The sequence below is a fragment of the Arvicanthis niloticus genome, chromosome 18 (genome assembly GCF_011762505.2).
Source record: "Arvicanthis niloticus isolate mArvNil1 chromosome 18, mArvNil1.pat.X, whole genome shotgun sequence".
Taxonomy (NCBI): domain Eukaryota; kingdom Metazoa; phylum Chordata; class Mammalia; order Rodentia; family Muridae; genus Arvicanthis; species Arvicanthis niloticus.
In genome coordinates, this window is record NC_047675.1 from 41,033,310 (window position 1) to 41,051,498 (window position 18,189).

The 18,189-nt window shown below is 44.6% G+C and overlaps 1 protein-coding gene across 4 annotated transcripts in view; it reads left to right on the forward strand.

Annotated features, from left to right (window-relative positions):
- Positions 1–18,189, forward strand: part of Wwox (WW domain containing oxidoreductase) — a 902,911-nt gene that overhangs the window by 688,622 nt on the left and 196,100 nt on the right. The gene's annotated exons all lie outside the window — the stretch shown is intronic.

The window sequence follows — 18,189 nt, forward strand, 5'->3', positions numbered from 1 at the left end:
GGTGTGTTAGAATTGGCCTCTCTCTACGTCCTTACAACAGTCTTATACCAGAGGGTAGAGATTTGGGATTAGGGAGAGATTTTGTTTGTTTGTTATGGAAGCAACCTGTTTGCAAAGAAAATAAGGCCACAGGACAAGGCCGGGAGGCTGAGTAGTGTTACACACTCATGATTTCCTTCCAGGCCAAGCTTACTCTCAAAAGATGACAGCCATTTCCTAAGAATAAGATCGTTCGCTGCTCATTGCATTTAAAGGCTTAAATAATGTATTCTGCCAGACAATTCTCTGAAATGATTTTCCAAGTGAATGCATCAGAAAGTGCCTAGAAAGTATGCCTGGTGTAGAAAGAAAAGGGCATTCAGAGCGGTTTGAGTCAGAATCTACAGTGAGATGTGTCTTACCCACAGTGAGGTACTCACAGGCTAGATACACAGCTCAGCGAGGTGTTGACTTGCTAATGTACCCATGTAAGTACACCCCTAGATCAAGGCATGGAACACTGCCAGCACCCCAGGGAAGCTCCCTCAAATCTCTTTTTTACCTGTCACCATGAAGAACTAGTGACTATTATAATTTCTAGGCCATCTTTTTATATTATTATTTTAAAGATTTGTGGGTTTTTGTTTGTTTGTTTATTTGTTTATCTGTGTGTATGTGTGTGCATGTGTAGTACCTACAGAGTCCAGAAGAGGGTGTCAGATCCCCAACACCTAGAGTTACAGTTTGTGTTGAGCTGTCCAGCATGGGTGCTGGGAACCAAACTTAGGTACTCCCCAAGAATGGCAAGAGCTCTTAACCACTGAGCTACCTCTCCAGCTCCATAGATGCCATAGATCCAAAATTCACATCTTGAGTGTCAGATAAATGGGATCCTGTGGCCTAACTTATTTAGTCGCTTACTGCTTGTTTATTACCACTCTGTTGTGGGACTGTCCCATGGTATTTCATTCTTTATTACCACATAGTATACCAGTTGCCCAGCAGTCTGCTATTGTGAAATATTTCACTCATACACACAAGTTGAAAGCACGATATATTACCCACACACGCACCACCTACAACCTGTAAGTAACATTGCTCTCTACCTGCATCTCTGCCCACTTATCCCTCCATCCACCCATCAATTCACCTTCCTTTCAAAGCCCATTGCAGAAAGCAGTCACTTCACTTCTAAACACTAAAGAGGGCAGATCATGATTGCACTATTGACCCAGAGTCAGATATTTGCTTATGGCTGTTGTGTTAGGATGCGCTCTTTCCCCCGGTAGTTGCAGTGATGTAATGTTAAATCTATTAAGAGCCAACATTTATTGAATCTGGATGTTGTATCAGATATTGCGTTAAGTACCAAACGCATGAGCATGCATTGTCACTTTCTTTTTTTTTTTAGATGCAAAATGCTTAGCCTTAAAGAGGTTGACTTGCCCAAGATCATAGGGAACTTGCATCAGTCCTGGATGAGGGATGTTTTCCCAAAGCCAGTCACCCTTATGGGATTTGCCTAAACTGGGTTTCATGTGAGTCCTGCTTTCCGGTTTTATTTTTGCCTCTTCGTCACTGGAGCCTTTAGGGACCTCAAAATTATACACCAGTAACACAGAGACAATCATAACAATGCCAAAAAAAGCACCATTGATGGGCCCTCGAGATGGTTCATTGGGTAAGATAAATTGCTGAGCAACAACCAACAACACAAATTTGATTCCCAGGTTCCAAGATGGAAGGCATTTGAACACACACACACATACATACAGCATAATAATAAATAAAAAACATTTAAACCACTCTTGATCATTGAGTGGATTTTTAACTACCTAATAAAATACCTGCCCAGTCAGATTTACAGTCTAGTGCTTGCCTGTGAGAGACTCTTGGTCTGTTGATGTCTATAGAACAAGCCATGTTACTCACTCTAGTGTTGCTGAGTTTCTGGGTTCTCTGTTGAGGTATCATCCTGGTCACTTTGTGATATAATTCCAGCTAAGCAGCTCACTCTGAAAACATGAACCCTGTTTCTCTTTGTCTCCTTGGTCACTGATGTTATGTCTGGAAGCTTATGGGTCATTCATTTGATCCTATTGTGGGTACAAGAGCAGTCCCTAGATTTAACCGTATTAGATTTTCCCAAGCAGAGTTGCCTTGGTTCATACAACTGGATGAAGCAGGTGATCAAATTTGGACTCAGATTGCTACAAAGTAGAGCTAGAGGAGGGAGGAGCTATGATTTAGTTCTGAGCCTGAGAACAGGTATGGACAAGTTATCTGCAGAGGGATCTGGCTGCTTCATCAACTCTGGATGGACACACTGTGCGATTAGGCTGGAGAATAGAACACCTTTCCACTTGCAATCTCTTCCTTTCCATGAGCTAAAATACCCAGCATTATCTGCTCAACTGACATATTAAAAACCCGCAAAGAGAACATATTTTTTTTCCACGTGTAATATCTCAGAAGAATCAGAAGAAAAAACCAGAACCAGTTGGGTTTTCTCAAGGCACTGTATTAAGAGACTGTGGGCTAAGAAAAGATACATCTATACCCTATAGTAAATTGCTCATGGTTACACGGAGTAGAATGTTGCTTTTTCTTTCTTTCTTTTTTCAATTTTTTTTTTCTTAATGCATCCTGAAAGTGGCATCTAAACATACTAGAATTTTACTTTGTAGAAATTTCTATTTTGTTTCTCACCTTTACACTATTATATAGTTTCATTATATTATTGACACTTTATGGGTTACTTTGTTTTGTTTCTTTTTTCTTGTTTATTTATTTATTGTGGAGGGAGGAGCATGGCATGTGTTGATTTTTTTTTCTTGCGATGTGAATCCCAGGAAATCCATCCCTCCAGCTTGAAAGCAAGTACTCTCTAACACTTGCTTGTTTTTAAGGCAGAGTCCCACTCTGCAGCTCAAACTGGGCATAGGCCAACTAAAACCAGCCCTCCTGCCTCAGTCTTCCTGAGGGCTGGGATTACAGGTATAAGCTACCACACCTGGCATGAAGTTCATGTTTTATGAAGGATATTCTTTATTCTTTTCTTTTAGTTGTATTACTGTTGTTGTTTATGTCTCTCAGTACTAGATAGAGCCAAAGACCTTATATATACTAAGCGAGAGCTCTACCACTGAGCTCTGTCTCTGACCCATTTCTCTTTATTCAGAGACAGAGTCTAAGTATGGAGATCAGGCTGTGCTGAAACGTCGAATCCTTCTGCTTTAGACTCTGGAAAAGCTGAAGCTATAGGCTATAACTTCAGTAGCCTGTTCTATGCCTAGGTTTTTGTTAGTTGGTTGGTTGGTTTGTTGGTTTTTTGTGTTTGTTTGTTTTTTGGTTTTGGATTTTTTTTTTTTTTTTTTTAGTTTGATTTATGTTTACTCTGGGTGCAGTGCATGCATGCCTGCAGTTCCCACAGGAGCCAGAAGAGGGAGTCATATTCTTTGGAACCAGAGTTACAGATGGTTGTGAGCTGCTATGTGGAGGCTTGGAATTGAACCTGGGCCCTCTGAAAGAACAGTCAGTGATCTTAACCCCTGAACCATCTCTACAGCCTCTATATCTAGGTTTTTTTCTTTTAACTATTTCATTTTTTATTAAAAATTTAACATGTTTCTGTCTATTTCTTTTATTAAAGTAAGGCCAAAATGACCATGACAATCACAGAAAATAGGAACACCAGGTAAAAGAGAGTGGACTTTCTAAAGGGCCTTAACTGTGTTGCTAGTTTGGTTTTGTGAAAAAATGGCGGTCTGGGGCCTGATTCGATGAACTACTTACTGGACTTTGTGAACATTGACTGCTCTGTGCCTCAACAACTTCCAAGCCTGTCATGTAGAAGAAAATGAGGGTGCCCCCTTCCTGGAGTTGCTATAAAAGATGGATGAATTCCCAGATGTCATATCAGCACAGGGGGCCTGGTGTGACGGAGGGCTCCATAATTAGCATATATATGTATATGTATTTGTGAGTGTGTGTGTGTATAATTAACTGTCATTAGTATCTTTTCCAGAAGGTGTGTGCAATATACCAGTCACTCCAACCCTTCCCTCCAAATGTACTGTTTCCCTCCTTCCCTTCTAGAACATTCCCCACATTGATTCACCAGCCCCTGAGACACATGGTATGTGTTTCAGAGTCTTTCCTCATGTTCACCTGAGTCTTCTGAAAAGCCCATTAATGCCTACAGGTGTTTGGTCAAAAAGGTGTTAAATCCTTGTCCCTGGTTCTGCTCCACATGAACACATGCAGCTCTGAGCAGGTGATAGGTAATGTCCATCCTCTCCCATCCCCCACACCCTACCTCCTCCATGCCCCACCCCCACTCCTCCCCACCCCTGACACTCATTCAGACTTCCAGAGGAAAACCAAAAAGCCAGGACTGGAGTCACATTAAAGTTCAGACTTGGGAGGGCCAGATAGGGTCAGGTTTGCATCTAAGGAAGGAGACCCTCATCTGTGAGGTTTGTAAAAGAGGGCAGGGGCAGGATGGTAGTGCTTCCATGTGCAGCTGTGTTGTAGTGCCCTGGGACATACAGCTAGCCTGAGAGAAGGAAGAAGCCAGATGATCTAGAACCTTCTCTTCCTAGTTGCCTTCCATTCTCTGACTTCACCTTTTACTTAGCAAGCAGCCTAAGACATTAAACACATATGTGCAAAGACCCTTCTGGTCTTCTGAGATCTCTAAGAGCACAGTGTGGGGCTTACTCAACTCTTTATTTTAACTCTTAGTTGAAGTACATGCATGACCTGTAGGGCAGGATTAATGTGCAGGAATGAATGAATGAATGAATGAATGAGCAAATGAGTGCACATCTAAGTGACTTCTAGACTAGCCCAATACCATTCTCCTGGCCTAGGGAATGATGACCTCCAATCACAGACGGGAACCACGTGCTCTGGATTCAGTACACAATGAGCAGATGGACGTAGTCCTTGAAGCTTAGACCCAGGGAGACCAGGTCCTGGAAGTGACCAGATGACCTCCCAGCAAGCTCTCACCAATGTCACAGACAAGTTTCGGTCTGTCTTAATTAACATGCATACGGGCGTCATCAGACTGTCTTAAGTGCCTATGTAAAGTCTAGCACCGCAGCCATGGGCGTCTGTCTCCTTTTCTTAAAGCCCTGTGGAAAAAAACCAGAGTACCGAGAGCAGGCACACACCCCAGCTGCGGATGCTGAGGACCAGACAGGCAGAGCCCGCCATGCCATCCTTCCTTTCATCTGCCCTTTCCAGCTCTGCTCATCGGTTTTGAAATCATTAGTATGGTGAAGATGAAAGCCATTGGAGATAGCTCCCAGATTGTTTCGTTTTTATTATGTTCAGTTGGATCGGAGCCGAGCCATTGGTTGAGTGCAGTATTACCATAAGAAGGGACTCCAAATGTTTGTCACATAACCAACCGCTTTGTGGGTGAAGGCAGTTTCTTGAAATTAAAAGGAAAGGAAGAAAGGAAGAAAGGAAGAAAGGAAGAAAGAAAGAAAGAAAGAAAGAAAGAAAGAAAGAAAGAAAAGAAAGAAAGAAAGAAAGAGAGAGAGAGAAAGAAAGAAGCAGAAAGACAGAAAGAAATTGAGCTACCTAGTTCTCTCTCCTATTTTAAATTTTTAGTTACATCTATTTATGTAGTGTGTGTGTGTGTGTGTGTGTGTGTGTGTGTGTGTGTGTGTGTGTGGTGCAGAGGGGTATGCACATTAATGCCACAGCAAATATTTAGAGAGGTAAGAAGATACCTAAGGGAGGTTAGTTCTCTCCTTCCACTGTGTGGGACCCAGAGATCAAAGCAGGCCCTCAGGCTTGGCAACAAGTGCCTTTACCTACTGAGCCATCCTTCCGACCCTGTTTTCCTGTACTTTTAGGTGTGTAGCAAGAAAGAACATTCTCTGATTCCACAGAGTCTTGGGAGCCCAGTGAAGGTCTCAATAGTGGGATCTCCCTCTTTCCCTCCCACTTGGAGCCCATGTTTGGCAGTGTTGCTGGGAAACCTGGTTTTTCACTGTGGGAGGGGAGCTGAGGGGAGTCAGAAATTCCACGGCCGCCCTGCAGAGGACGGCCGCCCTGCAGCGTGGGTCCTCGTAGTTTGGATATTAGTTTGAATGGCAAGTTCTAGAATGTTCCTCAGGTACTTCGTGGGCCCAAGTCAAGGTTGGCTTCTAGCCCTGCAGGCGGCCCATACTTTATCCAGAAGCCAAATGATGCAGCCACAAGGAATGCTGCTTAGCGATGAGAGTCAGGAGCTGTATCTGTGAATGTGAGCAAGGAAGAGTGCTCCACCATCCAGGCACGCGTGCGTTACTTTACAAGGTGCCGTGGCAAACTAATTAACAGAAGCAGCTTAATGGGAGAAGGGTTTCCCGGGGCTCACAGTTCGGGGGTGCTGCCCTTCATGGCAGGGAAAGCCTGGGCTGAGAGAAGGTGAGGCTTATGGTAGCTCTGTGTCACGTGTCTCAGTAAGTGAAGGGTGATTGCCGGTGTTCAGCTCGTTAGCTTTTCCACCCAGTCCTGGCTCCCGGCCCCATTGCACAGTGTCACTGACACTGGGAGTTGCTTTTCTTCTAATTCTCTCTGGAAATAACGCCCACAGACGCACTTCTAGGTGATTCCAGGTGATTCTGGATTCTCGAAAGTTGACCATGAAAACCCATCCCCAGAATCCACCATGTTAGATGGGGTAAACAGTCCCTTGAAGGACAGAAGAAAATGAAATGGGTACTGAGTGACCCTCCCTAGAAGGTTCCCCACCCGGGATTCTTTGTGTCAAGTTCAGCTGTAATATATTACCGTTCCCTTGTGAGTTTGGATTGAAAAGCTTACCAAGGGAATTTAGAGGCATATCTGCCCAATTGCGTTAAACAGAAAGCTAACAAGACATAGCCAGATCATTTCCCCTCTCAGAACCTCAGTTTTCCCATCAGTACAATGGGGACAAGAGCACAGGAAATGGGGATGCTTCTTGAAGCTGTACCACGACCCTGCCTACTATTGCCAGGGAACCTTTCTCCAGCCACCTGCAAGTTTAACTCAGATGATAAAGGTCTCTCCTTACCTCCAACAGCCTCAGAGCTCTCTGTAGGGAACAGGTTGTTGCTCGCCCTGTACCAGTGAGAGGGAGGCTTGGGCAGGTGGCAAAGCCATGTCCTGTGGCAGAGCCATGTCATTTCCAGATGAACCGCTGCTCCCCAGGGGCCATCAGCTGCTGCACTAGGGAGAGGGGCATCCAGACAAAGAGCCAAATTTAAATGCATGTAATGTTGCTGTGTGTACCATTGGATGTTTAAGACATCTGCTGGGAGTCTCACATTATAAACGAAGGGAGGGGATCCAGGAGTGCTTTATTATCCGGGAGCCGCTAAGTGAGCGCCACATATTTCAAAGCTGGATCTTAACCAGACATATTTATATCTATAATATTTTACAAATTAAAAGCAACAGAGATAGCAACCAAAAGGGCATTAGCAAACTGGGGGCTGGGGGGTGGGGTGGGCAAGAGAACTCGGACCTCAAAGAGAGCCCAGCTACTCAAGAGCCAAGTAACAAACTTACTGTCATTGCCAGGTGTCTGCATGGTTCTAAATTAAATGGCACACGTTGTTGTAAAGGGACTTGCTTCTGTTTTAGCAACAGAACCTGTTATTTTCTCCCCCTCCCGGCTCAGCTCTCCTCCCCGACGCTAGCAGGTCACCAACATCTCTCACTTTTTCATTTACTATTTCCTTTCAGTTCATTATGCTCTGTGATTCTGGAGGAAACGTGGAGAAAAAAAAAATATGGTTCTCTAGTTTAATTAATGGCGAACTTCGACAACAGGCCCATTTAATAAATCTGTTCTCTGGACTTAACAAGTCTCTCTGCCTTCAAGGGCCTCCTGTCATTTTATTCGCCAAGGAGAGCCTCCCAAACCCTCCGCAACCCCCCCAATCCCCCCCCAACCCCAGACCAAATGGCTGAATAATTGACAAAAAACGCAGGTAAGGATAGAGCCCCATAATTGATTCGTAAGACCCCTTCCTCCAAACCCACTGAAGAGTTAATTATTTTTTTTTTTTTCCTGCAGTTGGGACTCAGCTGTTATTTCTACTGGGATTAAAACAGCTGTCAGCATTGTTAATGACATCAGATTCACGCATTAAAATCATTCCGCTCCCTTCCCGTGGAAAGTGGGGTGGCGGACATCTCTGCCACAGCACCCCCCACCCCCCCAGTGAAGGAGTCGAAAGTCTTAGGAAAGATAACAGCCCTTATTACAAAACCACAGACCAGAGCTCCTGTTGATGGGATCTCATAATGAGTAATTAAGCCGCTGTGCAAAAAGTCTGGCTGTCAGGGTGGCATTTGGTCCTGGCTTTCCCTGGTGGAAGCAGCCGGGTAGACCAGGAAGGCGATAAAAGGAAGGGAAAAAAAAATAAACAGAATTCTTTTAGAAGTAGCCTGACTTTTGAAGGAAAAAACAAAAACAAACGAACAAACAGAGCCAGAAAATAATGAACACATTCAAAAGGAACTCTTAAATGTCCTTGGAGTGTCTGCCATTTTCATCAAACAACTGCAGTAGTATACTGATGGATTGGAAACTAAGAAGCATTCTCTCTCTTTTCGCTCTGCTCTCCCCTGCTCCTTTTTCCCACCTCCCGTCCCCCCATCTCCCCTCTCCTCTTCACTCTTCCTCAGTCTGTCTCCTCTTTCTGTGACAGTATCCATCCTCTAGGCTGGCCTTGAACTCTATATCTATCTCCAGCTCAGGAAGGGTGCTGGGATGCTGGAATTACAGGAATGAGTAACATCAGGGCTTTGTACCACAAAAGACGGTGGTCACTCTGCCAACTGAGCGAAGTCCCCCGCCTTTTGTGTCCTTTCCCTTCCCCACCTCCCCCTCCCCCTCCTCTTCCTCATCTCTTTCTCTCTTCCCTCTTCCTCTTTCTTCCTTCTCAACTCTCTACTCTCACACTCTTCTTCCTCCTCCTTCCCTTCCTTCTTCCCCTCTTTTCTTTTTCCCCCCATGAGCTTTCTTTCTTTTTTCCTGGTCTAAGCCTCCTGAATTATATGCTGGCCCACTCGGGTTTCTACTTTTCCTTGCTTGCCTTGTGTTTACTGTTTGCTTTTCAAAGTCCTCTCTTGGTACCCGAAGTTTCAAGATGAAAAAGCAAACAGGAACATTTCTGGGTGTCTTGAAGGACACAAGTTCCTATACAGACATGGGGTCGGGGTTGGGCTTCTGAGGTGAGGGTCCCCACCTCCCTCATCTACAGAACTGGACAGTTCCTACTCCGGCAGGAAAACTAGGTGGAGCTTTGTCTTTATTTCCTCCAACTTCTTTGTCCTGGGACGATTTCAAGGGACATTGCCAGGCTTTCTTTCCTTTGGCAAGACAAAGCTTATGTCACACTTATGTTGAATTCTAAGCTTTTAACAGACTGTCCCGTACTGAGAAAATATAGTCATTTCCTCCTCCACTGCCCTGGATAAGACAGTAAATACCATGCATGATGCCACACATCTCCAGTGCTACTAAAGGTGAGTCAGAGACAGGAGAATTGCTGTGATTTCCAGGTCTGTCTGGGCTACCTAGTAAATGCCAGATCAACTAGGACTATAAAGCAAGACTTTGACAAAACAAACAAACAAACAACAACAAAACAACCACCAACCAAAAACCAACCAATCAACCAAACCAAAACAGAAACCAGAAACCCAGAAAACAAAGACAAAAAACAAGGGAGGGATGCACTATGTTTTCACAAAGCAACCGAGTCTGGGAAGCTCAGTCTAGTTAACTTTATAAAGGAAGGAGAAGGGAAAGGCAGTTCTTTGGGGTTTATGTTGAAGAAGTAGCATTTTAGATGATTCTGTAGCAAGACACACTGCAGCTAAATGAACCACCTTCCAGATAATAACCTGGGAGGGCTCTACGTGTCACACATCACACCAATAAACATCTTAATTGAACAGCAAGCGTTTGTCTCTCTTCCATTCCACACAGGCACGGGCTTCTGCAGAGTCTTAGGAAGGGACAGAGTTCCTCCGAAGCTGGCTCCACTAAGATGTGTAGCTTCATTCTCCAAAACTAGATTGAGGATAATATAGAGACCCCGTAGTGGGTAAAATTATCAGCCGAGATAACCACCTCTTCTCCATATATGTATAAAGACATGCGATCTGCTAACAGGAGATTCGTTAAACGTTGACTTTGGTTTTTATTTAGAGCAAGCTTGAATGTTGTGGAAACTCAGGGACTCTGGTGAGATGACGGTGGTCCAGGCCAAAGAGCAAGGTGTAATGTTCTGTGGTTCCATAATAGTGTTGTGTAGCTAGCACATGGTCAGACCCTAAGGAGCAGAGTTGTTTGTCCACACTTCCTGAAGCCCGGTGTTGACATTTCTACAAGTGGATTGCCTTGCCCAGACAGGGGCTTTGTCAGCAGGCAGCATGGGACCAATGGAGCTTGTGAGCAAGAGCATATATAGTGCCAGGCTCCTACCGTATAGCTATCTGGCAGTCATGGAGGAGGATAGCCAAGACATGGTTCTTCAGGCCCAGAAGGACCCTTGGTCTAAGGGCATAATCTTCTCTTCCAGCTTTGCTAACTGCCATGTCTCTCTGTCCCCACACCCTCTGCTTGAGCACACCCCCACATGGCTGGCACCCTCCTGCCCATTACCGGTACCCTTGTGCTTGGAAGTTTTGTGCAGCCTCTTTGTGAGGATGCCCCAATATTCCCCTGGTGCGTTTGGTTAGTGCCCCTCCTCTGGTCCTGGAACACTGAAAACTCTTATTATTCCACCTGTGTGGACTTCAACATCATGGACAATAATTCTTCATTATTTACCCTTGCAAGCCCCACAAAATTCTTGGCATAGCGTAGGCACTCAAAAGTTGTTTCTCAGGTGAAGGAGCGGACCCATAAGCAAGTGACTGAACGGATGAGTGAACATGGGCTTTTGTCCTTGCAAAACTCCGTGTGCCCTTTAATCTCAGCAGCATCTGTGAAACACACCTACCTCTTTCTGATCTTCATTTTCAAGCAGTTTTGAAATGAGAACCAGAGCGGCAACTTTTGCTCTCGGTACCCCAGGCCCTCACCCACTCCCAGCACGCACGCAGGGTTGTGTGGTCAGAATCTCAGATCCGGAGCATGTGACATGTGTGGGTCTATGACTAATGGAGCCACCCGGCACACACACACGGTGGTGAAACTTGAAGGGACGGACTGAACAAGTAATTTCTGTAGGGACCCACGAGGCAGAGCAGGAGAGGCATGATGTAGAAACGAAGTTTCAACTTGGCCATTTGCAGCTCCATCTGGGTCTCCTTTATGGAACTTCAACTGCTGGCTTCCTGTTTCTAAGCTTTAACATCTGTACTAGAGAAGAAGAGAGGAGAGGAGAGGAGAGGAGAGGAGAGGAGAGGAGAGGAGAGGAGAGGAGAGGAGAGGAGAGGAGAGGAGAGGAGAGGAGAGGAGAGGAGAGGAGGCGCTCTCCTGGATTAATGTGATACCAAAACCAAATAATAATAATAATAATAATAATAATAATAATAATAATAATGACAACAACAACAACAATAATAAACATACCTGAGTTTAACAGGTAATATTTGGTCTTGCCTACATTGGATCTCTCTATTAGATATACTATTTAAAATGTTCGGTTCCCCCCCCCCCCTTGGGACCAGTCTTATTGGGTCTTCTTCATGCTTGGTTTGGATGGAAAGAAAGGGCAGCAAGCTGGGTGAATCATCTCAGATGTACAGTCACTTCCACCCTGTCCCAGGACCTCTGTACAACCAAAACTGAAGCGCTTGGCTGACAGCTGCTCTCCTTTTCTGTCTTCCTTATTGCTTTGCATCATAACATGTCAGCTCACTAGAGAAATGTCATCTGACCAGGGACAGTCAAGAGTCACCTAAGTCTCAAGTCAACAGCTCCATGCAGCTCTAGGAAGCTGATTTGTCTCCTTTGCTCCCTCACGTGTTGATTCTCTCTGTTCCCTTTACAGATCTCTGAGTCTAGTATTCGTTTGAAAACCCCCTCTTCCAACAATGTATATTCAAGAACTAGAGATCTGGGGGAAGTGGTGGCAGGGGTGTGTATTGGGGGGTGAGGGTACGGTGCTTGTCTGTAAGGTGCAGGCTCTGAAATCTCTGTGACCTCCCTTGGAGAAGTAGACATTCTTGCAATGTCTCCCAAAGACCCCAGATTCCAAGAGTTGACATTGATTTGCCTGGTTAGTTATGATCTCAGAACTTCTTAGGGCTCTCTTATTTCTGCTCCAGCTCCAAAGTAAAGCAAAAGGCAGAATGTGGGCAGAGATTAACTTAAGAAAGCCTGGCCCTTGCTCTGGTCCTCCAGTATGCTCCCACTAAAGCCTTGCTTCATTCCTTTCTTAGAGAAGCTTCCAGTCCCTCTTCTTATAGGACACCCTGGAAAGTAGATGCAGATCCTCTCTAAGCATGGGAAGCCTCTTTTCATTTTTATTATTTTTTAAAGAATTTCTGTCATTGTGGAGCATTGGAAAAACAAAAGAGAAAACAGACAGAAGTGAAACAAACTATTCACATTCCCAGCCACACCCTCTGCATGGAGTTCATTGGTCTATTTACTTCTAGTCTTTTGTTTTTCCCGTCCTATTAGTTGGGCATTGATTTGCTTCTAAGCAAAAACTACTGCCATTACTTGCATACCATCATTAGTGACAGGACAGGATGTATGTCTGTTCAGGACAGATGGCTGGAACCTTCTCAGTTGCTTGGATTCTGAGACCATGTATTAGACAAGGGTTTCTACTCTGCAGGCTTTTACACAGGACTGTTAGGGACAGGGCAGAGGAGTCCTTCCCTCCTCAAATCAGTTGAAGTTAGCTGAAGTTCCTGTAGTGTTTATAGACAGAATCTTTCTAGCCTGGAAGGGGGAAACTGATAGGACCTTCTTGACACCCCCCCCATTCCTATTTATATGCAATGTAAACAGGTTCTGTAGACAATGTAGACAGAACCCTTCTCTAAGATTGCATGTAAACAACTCTCAAAGGCATTGGACAGTACCAGGCTCTATCACACCTGAAACAGAAGATATCCAAGAACCTACAGTGATCCCTGGTGACCTGGGATTTACTTTCTTATTTTTGGACGTTGCACTAAGTGTTCCAACTGGAATATAGAATTGGGTCTGTCCAAACAGGGTTGGTAAGTGCAGGAGGTACTGTGGGGCGATTTAACTTGTGGCCACCTTATTCCCTGATACTCATCCTAAATCTATACAGGATCACAGGGTCCCTTGTACTTCCAAAGCTCCAGTTTGAAACTTTTACTGTGTGCTAGGTCATGTTAGTTCTATGTTAGCTGGAAAGACTGAGGCCATGTGCTAAATGGGACTCATCTCCTTCACAGCTGTCAGTCCATTATTTCTGGTAAAGTCATCCTCTACTGAGTTTAACTCCCAGCAGTGCCCCTGGAATGGTTTCAGTTCTCTTGGCTCTAAGAAGGTCTGTAAAAATACCACTTGTATTAGCAACACATAGACAAACCTCAGTTTTCACAATTAAGGGTGCTGCATGACCAACCGGCTATCTAACCACAATTAAAATACCTGTACTTTATTTATTTAGTCGTTATAGTGTACTTAACAAAGAAAGAGAGAAAGAAAGAAAGAAAGAAAGAAAGAAAGAAAGAAAGAAAGAAAGAAAACAACCTTTTCCATCTCAGGCTCCTGTTAGTGACAAGGATGACATAGCCAGGTATGTCCCTTTGTAGGAACCACAATTAGCATTTCATACCAGGACAAAAATCTTGAACCTCCCCGCACCCCAGATAAAAGAGGCTAGATCTACATATTTTCATCTTTTAAAAGATGAGACAAACAGACTTGGTTTAATTATGAAAACTGTAGCTGTTTGAAGAGGTATTTTTGCAGGACTCACTTTCCCCACTTGAAATGGAGGAGCAGGTTGGGATAGTCTAGAAATTCCTCTAGAGTTTGTAAGAGATTGTACAACCCTTTAATTCTCTAGGATTGGCCTCAGGGAACTCTATACAGGCCACCCCATATCCAGACTCTGTATTTCCTTCAGGGTAATAAAGCAGAATACGATAAAGCCCTAGGATTGGCCCTGTATTTTGGGTTTTATATGTACTGATCCGTGCTAAGTAGTTCTTTGCCGTGGGACTACTTTTTTAATGCTAGATCATAGTACTTTCTAGACCTTGGAATCCTCATTAAACCTCTTCCTGTGTCTTGCTTGGTATTGAGACAGATCCTAACTGTGAGGTCTCTGCTCTACAGAACTTTGCTGACAGATGATGTATACGTGGCCCATTGTGGTAGCCTGGTTGTGTCAGCCACCTTCAGTGGCCTCTTCCTTATCTCTGAACTCTCTTCTTAAATAGGATGTGCCTGTGCTTGATCCTGCCTACATCCACCATCTTAGGATCTCTACACAGACGTTTAAAAATACAAAGCGAAAACAAGATGCTAACAGAGGCTTTGAGACCACAGTCAAAGGAATCAGGGACAAAAAGCGGGCTGCTGGCCACGCAGCACCTGCCATGGTCCAGAGTGTCCTGTAAATCTGTAATGGCTCTCCTTTTTATATATAAGAAGTGGCTCCTCCCCTACTGGGAGTGGGAATCGGTCATGTTTTAGGGAAAACATGAAGGTTGGCTGACCTCAAAGTACCTTCTCCATCCACTCTGCCAAAGGAAAAGAGAGAGAAAAAAAGGCTGGTTTAAACAGTTAGGGATTTGGGTGGGTGCTTATAGGGTTTGTTCTGCTAAGGATCCTCCCCCCCCCAAAGTGTTATCAAGGACAAAGGGCAAGGGTGACCTTTTTTTTTTTTTTTAAATTTAAATCCAGTATGCTACTGAAAAACAGGGTCGAATGTAAGAGCCAGATGACAGAAGGAATGGTGTGAAATGCTGTCTTTGGAGCATATCCCAGCTGTCGTATTCAGGAATTCAACTGCATGTTGGGTTATCCCAACATGCAAGGATCAAGCCGAAAAGATCAGTTAAGATTTCAACAGGCAATTAGACTCAGTAGATTGGGACGAGAGGAGTCAGGTACACAAAGGGAATAGATAGATAGGTTGGGGTACCTTAATGATTCTATTTAATAACTTAGTGTGTTGCCAGGGACATAGACACATGGGAGGACTCCATCCTCAATAACCTTAACTTACTAATGTCTAACAAGTCACCTAGTGAAAGGACATCTCGGGTCCCTGTGTTTTGTTTGACTGGCAGGGTCTGTTTTAATATCTCTTAACCAGGCTGCTGGGCTTACATCAGGGTTAAAAACATTCTCTGAAAGATTTGGACCATGTAAATCACACTAGGGATGGTCTGAACTCCAGGGGATTTGAATTTCTTCTCCTTCATTGCTCAAGGAAGGGGAGAAAGGAAGAAAGAGAGAAAAAGCATACCCAAACATGTGCATCGAATGAGAAATAAGATATATTTGCATTCCTTCCGAGTGTGTTTGCAAAATACAGACAGGCAAGTTTGAATCACCCTGACTTTGAAAGCGTGATTTTGAGCAATTATCTTGGGGGGGAAAAACACCTCCTTCTCACTAAATAGGTCTGTCAAGAAGAGTCATATAATACAGCACACCAGCGCCCAAACACACATGTGCACTGGTAAGCCGGCCTCAGCCAATTAAGTAGCAAAATGTCGGCTTGCATCCCAGCCCCTCCTGATCCACAGACAGATTTGTGCAAGTTCATTTTCATAGCAGCGTGTATGTATCCTTAGACTTTAACTGACAGATTCCCACAGTGAGGAGTGTGGGGAGTTCTCAATTACATGGTTAGCTAGGCACTGTGGATGTATGCTCCATGGGTTCTTGACAGAAGCAAGGCAGAGAGGGAGGCAGGGACTAACATCCATCTCTGGTGTAGCAAGACTGCTAATATTTTAGACCAAGTCATTCAACTATGTCTGTTTATTTAGTCACAAGAGCAAGTACTTTTGAATCCAAACCCTGAAGAAGTTCGCATTTGTAAGTAGTGGCTCACGGAATATTCTCTTCTGATATGTATTGTAACCATCAAATGAATACTGTCTCCTGAGCCTCTCTTTCTCCTTCTTGTGTTGGCTAAATTAGTTTAATCAGATTTTTAGTCCTCTGTGGCTGATATTGTGAACAGTGCCCAAACTAATAAAATTAGCCCGAGAAGATTGCGTGGAAGACAGTTTGTAATTGGAGGAGCAGTAATTGGGACTATGGGTTTTCTTTCCGAGGCAGAAATCTTTTGGATTTCTTTGTGAAATACTTATCGTTAGTGTCTTTTTCCTGGGTATGATGTTGATGCAGACTTACCTTCCCTTGTTATGGGTTGACACAGAACCCTTTCCCTCCTCTTCCTCTCCCCTCTCCTCCTGCCCAGTTCTTCCTTCTCTTTCTTGTTTTCGGATGGGGTTGGGGTTTCATCTTTTCAAGGTTGGCTCCACAGTCACTGTTCTCCAGCCCCAGCCTCCTTCATCCTGGGATTGCAGGGATATCATCATTCCTAGATCTAGGACATAAGAGAGCGGTCTGCTGCCCTTTTGTTTCTAAGTCCAGTGTGGTCACATGACCCCTTCCCTTGATCCATGATTGCCCACTGTATGGCTTGGACTTCACTGGGACTTGAAACAGCAATTGAAAGTCTCTCTGAACACCACTTCAACTCACACCAAGTACCCTCTGCACCAGGAGTCTGTGGCCATTTAAGAAAGTAAAGATCCAGCTAGCTAACGTCCTCATATTTTTATTACATCATCTCCATTGCAATTATTCAACATTGCTATAGTCTCACAAAAGCCATTACAGACAATATGCCAATGAACGGATGTGGTGTATATTGATCAACTTTATAAAAACAGACAGCAGAAAGGGAACTCTGAGAATTATTTGCTAGCATCTGTCCTGTGTGACAATCCTAGGCAGAGAATCAGAGTGACATCGCCTATTTCTGCTCAGTCAAGTTAGCGTTTCTGTCTCACCTGGTATTGGCTTGTCTTGTTGCTTTGTTTTGAGACAAGATCTCACTATGTAGCTCTGGTTGGCCTGGAACTCTCAAGGCAGACCAGGTCATCTTTGAGTTTGTGTTCATCTTTCTGTCATTTGCCTTCTGAGCTCCGGGTACCCATGCAGATGCCACTATGCTCATCTTATCTCTACTGGTTTACTTGACATTGCACAACTAACCCTTAGGGGGCCTTGAAACAAAGAGGATGTGCAAATTCTCAGTCTTGCTTCCATCTCATCCTTAACTCGGATGTGGTCAGATGTTGCTGGACCAGCTTGAGTGATTTCTGCAGTCATGCCTGAGGATCAATCTGGGGCATTTGGAGTTGTGGGTGTGTGCAGTGAATGGAATAGGAAGAAGAAAGATAAGGAATAGAGGGCTACGGGGACTGGGGGAGAGGAGAACTTCTACTTTTTACTGTTGGCCCATTAGGGTTCCAATACTGAAATTTGTTTGACATGGTAAGACCAACACGGGCTGACATTTGAGTGTACAAGAGCAACCCCAGCTAAGGGTCAGGGGTCACCAAGTCTCTGCCCTCCCACCTCACCCCATCGCCATGTCTCAGGAGCCATGCCCTGGGGTCCAGCGTTCAGACTTTGTGACCCTTTCAGCAGCAGCAGAGGCTGCTTGACATCTGCAAAAGATCTCTCCCAGGACTAGATTCTGGTGAGATCTCCATTTCCTCAAGGGTTTTACGGGCACAAATGCAAACACTCTGTTCTGTCACTCTGTCACAACCCATTATGTCAGGAGAAGAGGAAACAGTTGAGCCTGTAAGTCTGTGTCACGGGCACACAGGGCTCCATGTAACATTGTCTCACATGTGGCTTGTCAACAACCACAGGGCTAATAGCCGTGTCAGGGGCCCCTGAGCCACTAATCACTTGACATCAGGGCTGGTCCAGGTCTCCCCCTGTCAGGGGGAGACTGAAATCAGAAGACGATCGTCTGATTTCTCAGGACCCTCCCCCTCAGAATGCTGACTACTCTCTCCAGCTGGAGTGCAGAAGTTACAGCCAGTGCCAGTGTTCCAACTGACTGCGTCCCCCCTGTTCAATCAGCCAGGATCTCTTAGAGGAGACAAAGACCTTGACTGAACCAGGAATGTGATGTTGTGTCAAAGGGTCATGGCTCAGAGCCCACGATGCATCAAGCTGACCTCCAATTCTCCTTGCTGAGTGGATTTGCAAGA